This window comes from Schistocerca piceifrons, chromosome 5, assembly GCF_021461385.2.
Source record: "Schistocerca piceifrons isolate TAMUIC-IGC-003096 chromosome 5, iqSchPice1.1, whole genome shotgun sequence".
Lineage (NCBI taxonomy): Eukaryota > Metazoa > Arthropoda > Insecta > Orthoptera > Acrididae > Schistocerca > Schistocerca piceifrons.
In genome coordinates, this window is record NC_060142.1 from 360,861,818 (window position 1) to 360,876,455 (window position 14,638).

The 14,638-nt window shown below is 41.3% G+C and overlaps 1 pseudogene; it reads right to left on the reverse strand.

Moving 5' to 3' along the window:
* Positions 1 to 5,503: 5,503 nt before the first annotated feature.
* LOC124798991 overlaps positions 5,504 to 14,638 on the reverse strand; it is a 168,228-nt pseudogene continuing 159,093 nt past the window's right edge.

Here is a 14,638-nt window from a genome sequence, read left to right on the forward strand (position 1 = left end):
AGTCGGAGGGTTAGCTCTTATTATGCAGTAGGCAGATTTTATCACGAACCTCTAGTTCGTGACATTAAAAGTTGCCATTGGTGTGAGATGATATCAGAATTAAAGGACTTAAAATGTTGCATTTAACAGGAATACTTGCAGTGTCATTTCGAATGTTATAATCCTGATCACTTATTGTATGCCATAGCCCTTAACATTGCATAAAATCATTATGGCGTCATAGTTTGACATGAAAATTCGGGCCTGAAATGACATTACGTTTCTACTTTAAACTGCGAATAGCATTCGAGTTCATGGTTATAATCACTAACTGACTGTAATTTATATATTTGTCCTATTTACACTGAGACTCCACTGTTACCTCTACTTATGAAAGCCAAGATCTTAGGTAATCATACAAGGCCAATCAATTTAAATTATACCTTTTCTTCTTTTAGGTCTTCAGCTGTGTCAAAGTGAACCATTTATCCATCACCGAGACGTTATGTCTTCGCTGAACCTTGAATGCGTGCAATGCTTTAGGACCATCTCAGCACCACAAGTGTAGGAGTACATATTGTCTGGCATACCAGTTTTCTAAGCACTGATGTTGTACCATAATTATCTTACATATTCACTCAATGTATCGGTAAATCGTTCGTTCTTTCGCTTTTCCAGGACAGATGTCATTCCTATAAATGAGTATTTTTCAAAAAGATACTACTCTTCACATAAATACGTTCCATTTTAGAAGGCAGTGTATTTAAATATTTCGTAGAAAACTTTCGATACGCCGGAAAGATATAATGGAATTAAGATTTTTAGTGAACTAAATGAAATGAATGCCTCTAATGTTGACTTGTAATTTCAGTTTCTAGATGGGACTGCAAAACTGACAACCAATAAATCAGAATTGTGTTTTAATTATATGATGAATTTCAGGATGTTTTGCTTTGTAAACGCATTTGCTCCAATCCATGGTATATAAGTCACATTGCATCCAGCTCGTTATACGACCAATATTGTCAATTACTTTCATGATGGGCGTTGTTAATTACTAGTCATTAATGTTAGTTACAAACTGTCACGCGAGCTGTGGCTTTTCATCTCTTCACTCAGTCAATTTGAATTATTCCTCACTTTGCTGCTTTAGGCATGATGGAGATGATCGATTCTGAGGGGAAAGAGTTCCGGCTAATTTTGTCTCGAAGATACGATAATCGCCTGGGGAGTAAATGTTGTAGAGTATGTGTGCGTGTGTGTGCGTGTGTGTGTGTGTGTGTGTGTGTGTGTGTGTGTGTGTGTGTGTGTGTGTCTGTGTGTGTATGAGTGCGTGTCTCAGTCAATTTAATTAAAGATGATAAACAGGTCCCCATGGAGTCGCTATCATTTCTTTTCATAGCAGTCGTTATTGTTTCTTTTCTGCTTTATTAAAGTGGAAAGCCCTCAAAGGTAACCCAGATGAAGACTGTTCCAGTTTATCACTACTGTTTAGTGGGCTGTGTTGGTAACCAAAGGGCATTTTAATAAAAGTTACTTAGTTCTATGACAGCGGTGTGGTCTAATGAAGTGTAAAATTGTACCTATAACTTGGGCAAAGCTTTTTAAGGCACTGGATTTCACTCACGAAAGCATGTGATTATATGGTAAAAGAGCAGTCAAAACTAGAGTAAATGTGAGGAACAAGTACGAAATGATGAAGAAATAGGATAATGAGCAGATTGTCTGACTATCACTTAATTCGGAAAGTCGAAAGCGATGGTGAGTGAACAGCCAATTCCAATTCTGAAACATCAGAATACGGGAAAAGGACTGAAATCTGATATGTGGAAGGGAACATGACACTTGTTCATCGGAGCAAGGAAGACACAAGCGAAGAGTGCCGTTTGCTGCCAGAGATACTAGTCTCATATATTGCTTCTCAGCTGACAAATGAAGCGCCTCTAACTCTACGCTTGTACCATAACACTATGAATGTGAAAAATGACCGGCTGTAGGAACCAGGATCCCATAAAAAGTAGTTGCAAATAACTCAAAGGTTTAAGAGGACAGAGAAATAAAGAAACGGAAAGGCCTTTACAGATTAGTTAAATAAATAAGAATGAAAAAGTTACTAGAAGAGACGCTGAGTTTTCCAAAAGTACCCGAGATGACGACTGAGGCGGCCCTTATTCTCGGAACATATAAACAAACTTTTGGTCAGGTTGAGCTCTGCATTAAGGGTAACTAATGAGAACGAAGTTGTGTGCAGGAAAGTTCCATGCTATTACAGCGACAGGAAAATCAGAACGATTTGGCCGAATATCAAAATCGGGTTACGAATTGCAGCTTACGTTGAATGTGAGCAGAAGCAAAATAATGGGCTTAAATAGGAAACTTTCTGGTAGCTTTTGGGTGCGCGTTAGCGATTTATCCTGGACTCAGCCACAAACGTTAATTATCTAAGGATGTCGTTACGAAGCGATGTGAAGGACGAACTTACGAAGTAAGTGAACAAAGTCGACTTATTGGGAACGTATAGTGAAAGGTACAAAGAGACCGTTACAAGATCCTTGTGTAACTTATTGTTTAATATGCCACGAGCGTGTGGGACCCTCTACAGTTCGGATTAAAGGGAAGATTTGAGACGTGTTACTGAATTTTTTACTTTCTTTTGACGAAGCGATACTGTCGAATTTCAGAATACGAAGATTTAACGCTGTAAAACGATTCTGTCATCTCAAGTGTACAGATCCTTGTTGGATGTGAAGATGAACGTAAAAGGGGTTGCGACACAGATAAAAACATTTGCCTGTGCTCGATTTGTGCAAGTAATTGGAAAGGGGGGGGGGGGAGAGAGAGAGAAATAACAGAATGAACTATTATCCGTCTATTGCTATAGGCATCTGCGAAGATGAATGAAAGGGACATTGTAGCGGGAGAGAAAGATTCGAATAACAGTCACGGATTATCGAGGGCGCTACATGATCAGAGTAAATATAAGCCTGGTATTAAAACCTACAATTAGTAGTTTCGCAGTCCTTCATCCTATCCTGCCGAATGCCGTTCGACAGGAAACGACTTCCCACTCAGTACAAGCTGTTATATTCTGTCTGCCGCTGTTGTTGCTTTTCAGTCAATAACATCATTGGCGTCCGTTCATGCTAAAGACTATCGATACCTGCTTGGTGGCTATGTCAAACATTGGTCCGCTTAATCGATAAAGTGGAGTCGTTAAGAGTACTCGCCAGGACACGTAACGTGTCACAACAAGTTGGAAGGTGGAGCACGAGGCTCATGTGAAGGAAATAGAGGCGTCATCTCCTTGATACTGAACATCGGAGCTACGGACAATAGCGGAGTACTCTATCGGTGTGTGTATTTGTATATGTATCATAGCAATAGTAATTATATTAAAACGGCATGCTTAAAAAATACTCCCCAAAGTTAGATTTATATATGTATATCATTAAGTATTGCTTTTTTCCTTTAAGCCCGAAAATATTCAGGGCTCTACAGCTATGAGTATAATACAGTAGAATAATCATCTATAATACAATATTTGTTGACCAAGTATCCAGCAACACAGCTGATTTTTACATTCTTTCAAAACTTCCAGAAACTTGTATTATCTATGATTTACCCGTAAGTAAGGGTGACAAACGCGCCGATTTTACAGAGATATCATTTTTCCTATTTCATTTAGTATTTAAGAGTTCCAAACAATACTTCTTTGATACTTATACGGAAAAGAAGGAGAATTTTTGTGAAGTGGACTCGGTCAACATCGTGGTAAACGTTCTGAAAAATACCAACATGTGCTACAAACCTAACAAGACGATATTTCCTCTAAATATAACTTTGGCAATAAAACGTCTTTTCTTTTTTAATCTCTCCAAAATTTCCAAAAAATACCTTCATAAATAGTAGCTGCAAACTGCTGCTTGGTAAAATCTGTTCGAGGATACGGATTATTTAGAAAATGCAATATCTACTGAACTGTAGACGACGCACAAACAACTGCGTTCCTTGTAAACATGGAGAAAGGGATTGATATTCCTAATGTTACAGGCAGTTGCCTAAACGTAGTCAGCTGTCTTTAAATGCTTGTAGTAATACGCTACGTAGGAATTAGGAAAGGAGCTCAAACGAGCGAGGGTATAGAACTTCATCGTAGGTTTACGTCTTGCACTGGTGCATTTGCTGTAAAGAATGGGATTTTAGTTAAGACACGGTGTATCTTCCCAGCTCACTGTACACGAAGCAGAAGCAGAGCTCGAGACACACCATTATCTGTACACGACGTCTAATGCGCCCATATTCACATGCGTTTTCTTCAACAGGTGTTACAGATTTGGCAAGATGACTTGATGCATTAAGGTGGGGAGAGGTTGACTGCTGTGTTATGAGGTATCGTGGATCGGAATTTACGTGCAAGGATCTACACTAACGGCGGAAATATCGCCACTGCCTTTACAAGCTTCGAATATTTGCTACACAAATGGTCCTGCTCGTGTGGTTCTGAGTCTGTGGAAACGGTGAGAGTGTCTCCTTACATTATTGGTGTGGTCACACTAGAAAGCTGCTAGTCTAAAGTTGTGGACGAGTCTATTATCTGTCCATCATACGGTTACATCTGAACGGCATGTGGGTGATCACGTAGGGAGTGTTAGCTGAGGAGACTTGTCGAGTAATTGACGATTTTTGCTAATTTCAAGTTTTCAGTGGCTACAGTACAAGGATTAATTCTATCATATGAAGTTTGTTTTTGTATGCGAATACCGTACACTTCATCATTTAACTACGTAGTGCTGTGAGAAAGGGCATCTATCTGTCATGTGACCATCGCTGACATTACGTCCAGCGTTAAAACTTTCGTCGATTCGACGGTCGGTAACATTATTGTTCCCCTGACGCCTGCAAAGATTATAGGCGACTGTGAGAATTTTGCCCAGGGCGCTGAACGAAGTTTTAACGAGTACGTCTGGTCAGTGATGCTACTGCTTTTTACCATTGATGAAGCCACAGATTCTCTTAAGTTGCATTTGGGAAAGAGCTGCACATACGCAGCGGCAGCTATATGGATGCGGTCTCAATTTAATCGCCTCCTTACAGTGTTCTTTTTGGAATGTCTATCTCTCGGTAGTTTTGAAGGGCACTGCTCTTTTTCCACCGTGCATAGTTAGCATTCCAACTCAGACCGGCACGTGCTAATTGATTGGGATGCGAGAACAGTGCTGTTGACTACATGAAGTAATTACTGTGCTCCTAGTAAGGAGATGCACCCCTCATATTTGCGTAAATGATGGTGAAGTATTTGGCGACATAGACCGCACAGTCTGCTACATCCCTTCGCCGCAAGGGTGAACACAGTAGTGTATCAACTGTTGCGCAGTCATCAGGTGGCGTCCCGTCGGTGAGGTCACGGCCGGTGCAGCAATGGCAGCCGGACCCGGTGGTAGAGGTTGCAGAAGCGGCAGTATTAGGTAGTTGGGTCGGTTGCGGAGAGGGACTGGCGTTCTTGTGGAGGCTGGGGGAGCGCCAGTCACAGGTAGTTGGGTCGGCTGCAGAGGCAGCACAACGAGCCGACGTTCTTGTAGAGGCTGGAGGAGCGGCGGCGCCGCTTGCGCGACCACTGGCCGCCCCCAGCGGCCCCGGCGCCGCCTCCGCTGCGGCTGCCTTCCGCCTCCTGGAGCGCCGAGTTCCGTTCTGCAACAGACACCATTACTGCACAATAGCTCGTCACAGTGTAAGTCAAAGGCGAATTCAGAAAATATGTACCACGTTAAAGCTTAGTGCTACTCTGTTGGACAAAAACGCTGCATTAACAGATAAAATTAGCAGCCCCGGATCTACGGAATTTCCGAACCAGGGAAAAAGTTGACGGTGCTCTTGTGCGTTTGAGATAGGACGTCATAATTAAAAAAAAATTCAAAACTTTGTTCATTTTGTAGCGCACATCTTTCTGAAGAGTTTGATATATGAAATATGTATTTTCGTGGAAATGTAAGACATATAATCTGGTCTTCAGTGTGCCGAAGTGGAGTGCCACGCCACACAGCGTTCCTCTATCGCACGTCACTATATTTCGCTCTGTGGAATTCAAAGATGTATACTTTGTAAGCAAGACATCAAAAATATATTCATGAGAGTGGAAATTATAATGTCCTGTGGTGCTTCCCTAGCTTCCAGTCGGCCGGTTTGACATCCTGCCTCAGTTTAAACAGAAACCTCACAATACTGGGTAGGATTATTTGTGAGCGGGATAATAAGAGCCGGCCAATTGGCCGAGCGGTTCTAGGCGCTTCAGTCTGGAACCGCGCGACCGCTACGGTCGCAGGTTCGAATCCTGCCTCGGGCATGGATGTGTGTGATGTCCTTAGGTTAGTTAGGTTTAAGTATTTCTAAGTTCTAGGGGACTGATAACCTCAGATGTTAAGTCCCATAGTGCTCAGAGCCATTTGAACCATTTTTGATAATAAAGACTTGAAACGTCCCCTTTTGAAGAATTATACATGACTGTGCTTATACTGACACACAATATTTTGTTAGCGCAACGCAATCTGACTTTTAAAATTCCCTACAAAAGAATGGCCCTGACTAACATTAAACTATACCTTTCACAAATCACTTACCTCACAAAAATCTTCGCTGCTCAAGCTACTGCAATACAGCGAGCGCCACTACTGCCAGCTAAATAAAAGATTCAAACTATGGAAGGCACTAACTACTGATAGGGATAGTTAGCAAATCAAAGATATTAATAGAGAACAAACAATGTATTTACCTTGATATCATCATATATAAATATAGCAGTTCATGACAAATTTCAAAACTCCGCCATCTCTCTCCCCACATCCACCACTGCTGGCGGCTCACCTCCAACTGCGCAACACTTCGCGCTGTTCACAGCCAGCTGCGTAACACTACAATGGCGAGTATTACAACAATGCAAAGCAGCCACAGACTGCACACAGCACAGCCAGTGATTTTCATATTGAGCGCTACGTAACGTTGCCAATAAGAAAACATAAACAGCCTACTTACATAGAGAAAAACATAAACAGCCTACTTACATAGAGAAAACATAAACAGCCTACTTACATAGCCCCCATGCTCTATGTAAGTAGGCTGTTTATGTTTTCTCTATGTAAGTAGGCTGTTTATGTTTTCTTATTGGCAACGTTACGTAGCGCTCAATATGAAAATCACTGGCTGTGCTGTGTGCAGTCTGTGGCTGCTTTGCATTGTTGTAATACTCGCCATTGTAGTGTTAGGCAGCTGGCTGTGAACAGCGCGAAGCGTTGCGCAGTTGGAGGTGAGCCGCCAGCAGTGGTGGATGCGGGGAGAGAGATGGCGGAGTTTTGAAATTTGTCATGAACTGCTATATTTATATATGATGATATCAAGGTAAATACATTGTTTGTTCTCTATTAATATCTTTGATTTGCTAACTATCCCTATCAGTAGTTAGTGCCTTCCATAGTTTGAATCTTTTATTTAGCTGGCAGTAGTGGCGCTCGCTGTATTGCAGTAGCTTGAGCAGCGAAGATTTTTGTGAGGTAAGTGATTTGTGAAAGGTATAGTTTAATGTTAGTCAGGGCCATTCTTTTGTAGGGAATTTTAAAAGTCAGACTGCGTTGCGCTAACAAAATATTGTGTGTCAGTATAAGCACAGTCATGTATAATTCTTCAAAAGGGGACGTTTCAGACTCTTCAGAAAATTTGCAGTCTTTATTGTCTATTGGGTAATAACTTTCTCTTTTGTGTGGCATAAAATTAAATATAGCGAACATAAAAGCATTAAAGACAAGAGAAAAGCAAGACAGTACACATTTCTTCAATCCTTAGGTATCAGGATTTTTTCTCTCTAATCTTGTTACAGCTTTATGCCGCGAAGCTTCCTTTCTGCAAAAGAATCTATTATATCATCGGGTTCGTCAAACGTTTTGCTACATGAAAAATCAAAATGTCGTCGTCTAATACTGAAAAAGCTGTTAATACGAATGATACCCAAGACTGGTGTGCTTGCTCGTTTTGATTACGTCTATTTTGTCACTGTCAGCTAGATAAAACGAAACAAGCCTTTTTAGTATTACAACAATTGTAACACATACTAAAAAATTGTCATTTTTATCTATCTCGTTACATAAATAACTCGACAGAACATAATTCACGAAGTACCAATATCAAATGCATATTAGGCCTACTACAAGCATAAAGTTTTATGTTAGGAAATAGTTTCACGTTTCCTTCATACACTTCAGTTTCTCAAGCAGAAGATCGAAAAGTAGTAGTAGTAGTACTAAATTTTAATATAAATTTGGAATCGTTATATTCATCCATATAATTTGTGTGCTGTCCCCGTTTCTTCCCCTTCCTCGTCCTTACCAACAATCTTATCACTAATTCTGTAACTATTTAAGCCATTGTCAAAACGTATTTCCCAGTTAACTTCAGTAACCCTACCAGAATCACAGGTTTACTTATCAAGCGTTTATCCTCCAGTTAAGCGTTATTATATGTTCGTACAACGCGTTTTCCGCGCTATTCCGGGAATAAAATTAAGCCGCTACGAAACGGGGATTGTTAAACTGGCTTCTAGTTGTGTACCGATCTGGCAAAAATTTTCTGTGAAACGTTCATTTTCTTGGATAACCGAGAATATAATATGAAATATTTCTTACCTGTTATTCCTGTTAGTGTTTATTTTAAAAAATGGTTCAAATGGCTCTGAGCACTATGGGACTTAACATCTATGGTCATCAGTTCCCTAGAACTTAGAACTACTTAAACCTAACTAACCTAAGGACATCACACAACACCCAGTCATCACGAGGCAGAGAAGTTTATTTCCACTCTGGTATAATTATAACAAGGCTTGTCATTCGCACACGCGATCGACCACATAAACAAACAACAATTGGCACCCACCCCCGCACCCACCCGTTCGGGTTTGTTCGACTCAGCTTGTATAGCCCCGTCCCATTTTGTCTGCGGGAAAGTTAATTTCTAGATGCGATGATGCTTCCTCTGGCAGAGACATCATGTACACTATTCACGCACTCAAAAATAAACTTATGATTCGTTTAGAAATCAACTTAGGATGTGTTCAAAAATGTTCAAAGACCAACAGCAATGCGTTTCAAAATCATATGAACAATGGATAAACCAAAGTGCGCTAGATGCTAGGCGCTTTGTGAAACTAGGTTTTTTGCTTCAAGAATATGAATTTGGCGCTCCCTGAAATTGCCGCTCGGGGCAGATACCACGGTTTGCGCTCGCCCCCCCCCCCCCCCCCCCCTAAATCCGGCCTGAATATTGGACAATCACTATGAAATAATTGCGACATTCTTGGCTACTCTTCTTCTGATCAATTCTTGCAGTGCTTTTGACAGCAGGTGTGATTTAAGCATGAAGCAGTTTTTCAAACAGATTCCGGTCGTATGCAAAGAACACTACCAGAAAGACACAATAATATCTTCACTCCGCGATAACAGTGGTGATGTTACTGATGGTAGTGCCACTAAAACGGACTTGCTAAATACGGATTCCCGAAATTCCTTCACCAAGGAAGACCAAGTAAATAATCCAGAATTCGAAGCAAGAACAACAGGTAAAAGTAGATATCCTCGGTGCAGCAAAGCAGCTTAAACCACTCAATAAAGACAAGGCATCAGATTATATACCAGCCTCGTTCCTCTCATAGTATGCCGATGGAATAGCTCCATATTTAGGACTCATATACAACCGACCACCCATTGAAAGATCCATGCGTGAGGTCTAGATTATTGCAACAGTCACACCAATAGCCAAGAAAGGAGATAACAGTAAACCGCTGAATTACAGACCCAAAAGTGTAACGTCGGTTTGCAGTACGATTCTGGAACATATACTGTGTCTGAATATTATCAGTTATCTCGAAGAAACGACCTGTAGACAAGCAGCCAGCACAGATTCAAAAAATATTGTTCTTGTGAAACACAACTAGCTCTCTATTACCACGAAGTGCTATTGACAGTCGATGTCAAATTGATTCCATATTTTTAGGTTTCCAGAAGGTTTTTGACATCATGCATCACAAGCGACTTCTAAAAAAATTGCGTGCCTATGGATTATAGTCTCAGTTGTGCGACTGGGTTAGTGATTTCCTGTCATAAAGGCCACAGTTCGTAGTAACTGGCACAAAGTCATCGAGTAAAACAGAAGTAATATTTGGCATTCTCCAAGGAAGCGTTATAAGGCTTCTGTTGTTCTTGATGTACGTAAACGATGTAGGAAACAATCTGAGTAGCACTCTTACATTATTTGTCATTCACCGTCTCATAAAGTCATCAGATGATCAAACGAAATTGCAAAACGATTTAGACAAGCTATCTGTATGGTGCGAAAAGTGGCTAAATAATGAAAAGTGTGAAGTCTTCCACCTGATTACCAAAAGGAATCGACTAAATTTCGGTCATACGATAAATCACACAAATTTAAAGGCTGTTAATTTAACTCAGTACTTAGGGATTACAATTACGCTTAACGTAAACTGGAACGATGATATATATGATGTTATGGGTAAAGCAAAACAAAGACTACGATTTAGTGGCAGAACACTGGGAAAATGCAACAGGTCTACTAAAGAGACTGCCTACACTACGCTTGTATTTCCCCACCTGCAGAATTGTTGTACGGTGTGCGATCCGCATCAGACAGGATCGACGGAGGAAATCGAAAAATTTCGAAAAAGGGAAGCTCCTTTTGTACTATCACGAAATAGGGGAGAGAGCGCCACGGATATGATATGTGAATTGGGGGTGCCAGTCATTAAAAGAAAGACGTGTTTCGTTGCGACAAGATCTTCTCATGAAATTTCAAACACTAACTTCCTTCTCAGAGTGTGAAAATATTTTGTTGGTTCTCACCTACATGGAAGGAATGATCATCATAGTAGTATAAAAGATTCAAATGTTAAAATGTGTGTGAATTCCTAAGGGACCAAACTGTTTAGGTCATCGGTCCCTAGACACTACTGAAACTAACCTATGCTAAGAACAACACATACACCCATGCCCGAGGGAGGACTCGAACCTCCGGCGGGAGGGGCCTCGCTGTCCGCGACATGACGCCTCAAACCGCCCGGCCACTCCGCGCGGCACTATAAAAGAAATCAGAGTCGCAGAGAAAGATTCAAGCGTTCGTTTTTCCCACGCGCTCCTAGAAAATGGAATGGTAGAGATGTAACTTACAGGTGGTTCGATGAACCCTCTGTGAGGCATTTAATTGGGAATTGCAGAGTAATAATGTAGATGCAGATGTAGCTGTAAGTAGGGTAAGCTCTGGACAGATTTAGAATATTAATTCCCTAGTAGAGATGAACTGCGTATAATAAGCTGCTGCAATCTCCAGATTATTGTCTGTACTTGATGTATCAGAAAACTACTTGACATAGTGACCGTCTAGTGTCAAGTTCTGAACTTCTCTCGGCAAATACCAGGTGTTGAAACTAAGAGGAATAGAAACTTCTGATTTCTAATATTTTGTTTATTTTAAATCTACTACCCAGCTTTAGTTTTTGCACCAATTGGATTTTTAAGGGCTCAATTTAAGGTCTTTTGCAGAATTCGGTGCAGTGATGATCTATGTTTATTTAAAGAACTCGCTCGCATACGAATGGAGAGGTTAGGATCGTCATGAACAGATCGATTTACACTCTCCACAGATTCCCCCGTTCTTGATGACCTTGGTCGCTCGAATTTCGGTTTGGTCAGCGCTGAACCAGTCTCTTCGAACTTTGTGATTCATTAGATTGCAGGAATTGATTGGCTTATTGCTTTTCGTACGTGCAGTCCTGAAATAAGATTCAGGAAGTCTGAAGGTGTCTCTTCATACCGTAGCAAGGGCCTTAATAAGCATTACGTGATTGCAAAAATCCATGGACAGTTGTCCTGAGACACTCAGTATACTTTCTTAACATATAAGTACAGTACTTCACAGTTAAAAGGAGAAAAATGTTATTGTAACAGTTGCTTGATTCATCTCTGTGACAGTCCCGATTCATGCGTACTGGCAAGAGTAAATAGAGACATGTGGTACCTAATTGTTATCTTTAACGTATTTTCTGTGTATTTGATAACAATAGCAATATGAATCGTAATTTTCTCCTTAAGTATGATAAAGAATGAACTAAGAACTTTACAGTTTCTACTAACAAAAAGAACAGTGTTATAAATTTTCAAATTTTTTGTCCCGATACACCCGAGCTTACCCTACAAAAGTGTTAGAACAACAAACAGAAAAATCAGTGTAATGATACGTGGCAGTGAAGTATTCGATTATACAGAATAACATTTATGTGAACTGTGATAATTTACATGGAGTAGAAACTAATAACCAGTACTTAAGTACTACATACGACATACTACCTGTGACGCATTGTTGATAAATGTTACTAAATATTATGATAATTAAAAAAAAGACATCAGTTCCAAAATATGAGAATCTATCTGTGGATCGAAAAGGCTAGGAATATTACATATTGCACACGTTGTCAGCGTTCAATTTAGCGATGAGCCGTTAGCGGCGTGTGTGCTAACGTTTAACCATCCAGCTTGGCGGCCAGTGGTGAAGCGTCTGCAAATGCAGCGGATAAGCGCGGCAACTCCCCAGGGCCGACCCGCAAAGTCGTACTCTCTACGAAGACTGGTGAGCTGCACGTGTCTGTTGTGTCTCATCGATACTATGAAGTGGCCAGAACTGACCACAGTGCTAAATTAGGGTACAGTGATCCTCTACCACCAGCGCTATGTTATACTAGTGATTGTATGTGGGAATCGCTTGTGGTGTGGAGTTCCTGCTCTTGGACTGTGGTGGTTATTTCGTAAGAAAAAATGTTGCTACAAGTCTGCTCATGATCCAAACCCATCTGTCCCATTCTCACAGACCAAGCGCTCAGCAAAAAGGCCATTGTTATCCCGAAGGCCATTATGATCCAGGTGCAGATACTCATCGTGTTAGGCAAATGCCGGGATGGTTCCTTTCAAAGGGCACGGCCGACTTCCTTCCCCCCTCCTTCCCTAATCCGATGAGACCGATGACCTCGCTGTCTGGTCTCCTTCCCCAAAACAACCAACCAATCAACTCATCGTGTTTCGGTTTGCCGCCTGAACTCCTTCCCTCTAAGAGCCTTAGTGTGTGTATATCCGAAGACGTTTCTGGTAGTGTCTCTACGGCTGTCGCCTAATTACATACTTTTTGCCTTTAATTTAAACGTCGATTTGCTGGAGGTGTTGACATTCCCATAGTAACGCACTGGTGATCTTTTCCTTTAGGTGTTATCGAGTCGAAGTTCATTTGCAGTCAAGAAGTCGAGTCAACTTGTATTGCTCAGAATCGTTTCAAGCTGCATTATCTTGATCCAGCTTACAGGATTTCTATAATGGCCCTTTCCTTGTAGAATGTTCAACGTCGACTAACAATAATATCGATTAAAAATAGTGATTGGTGATTAAAGGACCTCATTAAGGCCTCTGGCAGAAGTCTTAGAAGAGTACAGGCTTCGATATTGCATTAAGGGCGCCTGACATACTACGAAGAATGTCGAAATAAAACAAGAAGCAGTCGGATACTACAATTGGGCGAATAACAATTCCGTGAACTGTGTCACACAGGCGCTTATGCACCAATTCTAATGATAGGTGAACTTCTGCTTATTGACGTTGGGCTGTTTTATCAGTGATCTAATGGTTCTAGGCGCTTCAGTCCGGAATCGCGCTGCTGCTATGGTCGCAGGTTCGAATCCTGCCTCGGGCATGGATGTGTGTGCTGTTCTTAGGTTAGTTAGGTTTAAATAGTTCTAAGTCTAGGGGACTGATGACCACAAATGTTAAGTCCCATAGTGGTCAGAGCCATTTGTTTTCTCAGATTAGCCACGTTCTCTGCTTCATAGGGTTGATGGATGTCAGTGTGATCGGCAAAAAACATTAGAGAATGGACTGGGAAACAGGTTTTGGGGAAACACGAGATAGTTGGGCAGTTTTATCAGGAAAATTACATCTTGAAATTGTCTAGGGCAATGAAGTATATGGAATGTTCTGCTAACTGTTTCCATTGCCAATCAATCATCAGGTAACACTCGCTTCAGTGAATTGTAAACGTTTTCACGGGAGGGGGGCACATGGTTTGATCCGCAAATTCTATAGCTCGTAGTGCAGTTGAACATTTAGGGCAGTGGTCTTCAAACTTATTTCCTGAAGAGTCGATATTAACAATGTGTTGTGGCACCTCGGGCCGCATGTGTACTGATATCGTTAGGGACGATCAGAACATTTCCGTTTGAGGGCGTTGCTGCACCAAATATGCTACGTAGCGGGTATATAATCACCGACATGTAGCTAAGGGATTAGTGCGGCATTTGTGTGTTTCCGACGTGCGTACGGTAAATGCGGAAACGGGAAATATGGCGACGTTATTATCAAATGCGTCCAAACGGGACGAACGTGCTAGTACTCTTTTCTTGGCTGCCGAAGAACAAACACCGTAGACACACAGCTGAGAATGAAGAAGCGTGTGGGCACTACTTCTACCGAAAACCACCATTGAGGAATGGTTTCGTGCCGGTTGCGATTTGACATAAGACGCCGGTCGGTAGAGGGCTTGACGCAGAAGCTGCGACATGTGGGAGACACTCGAG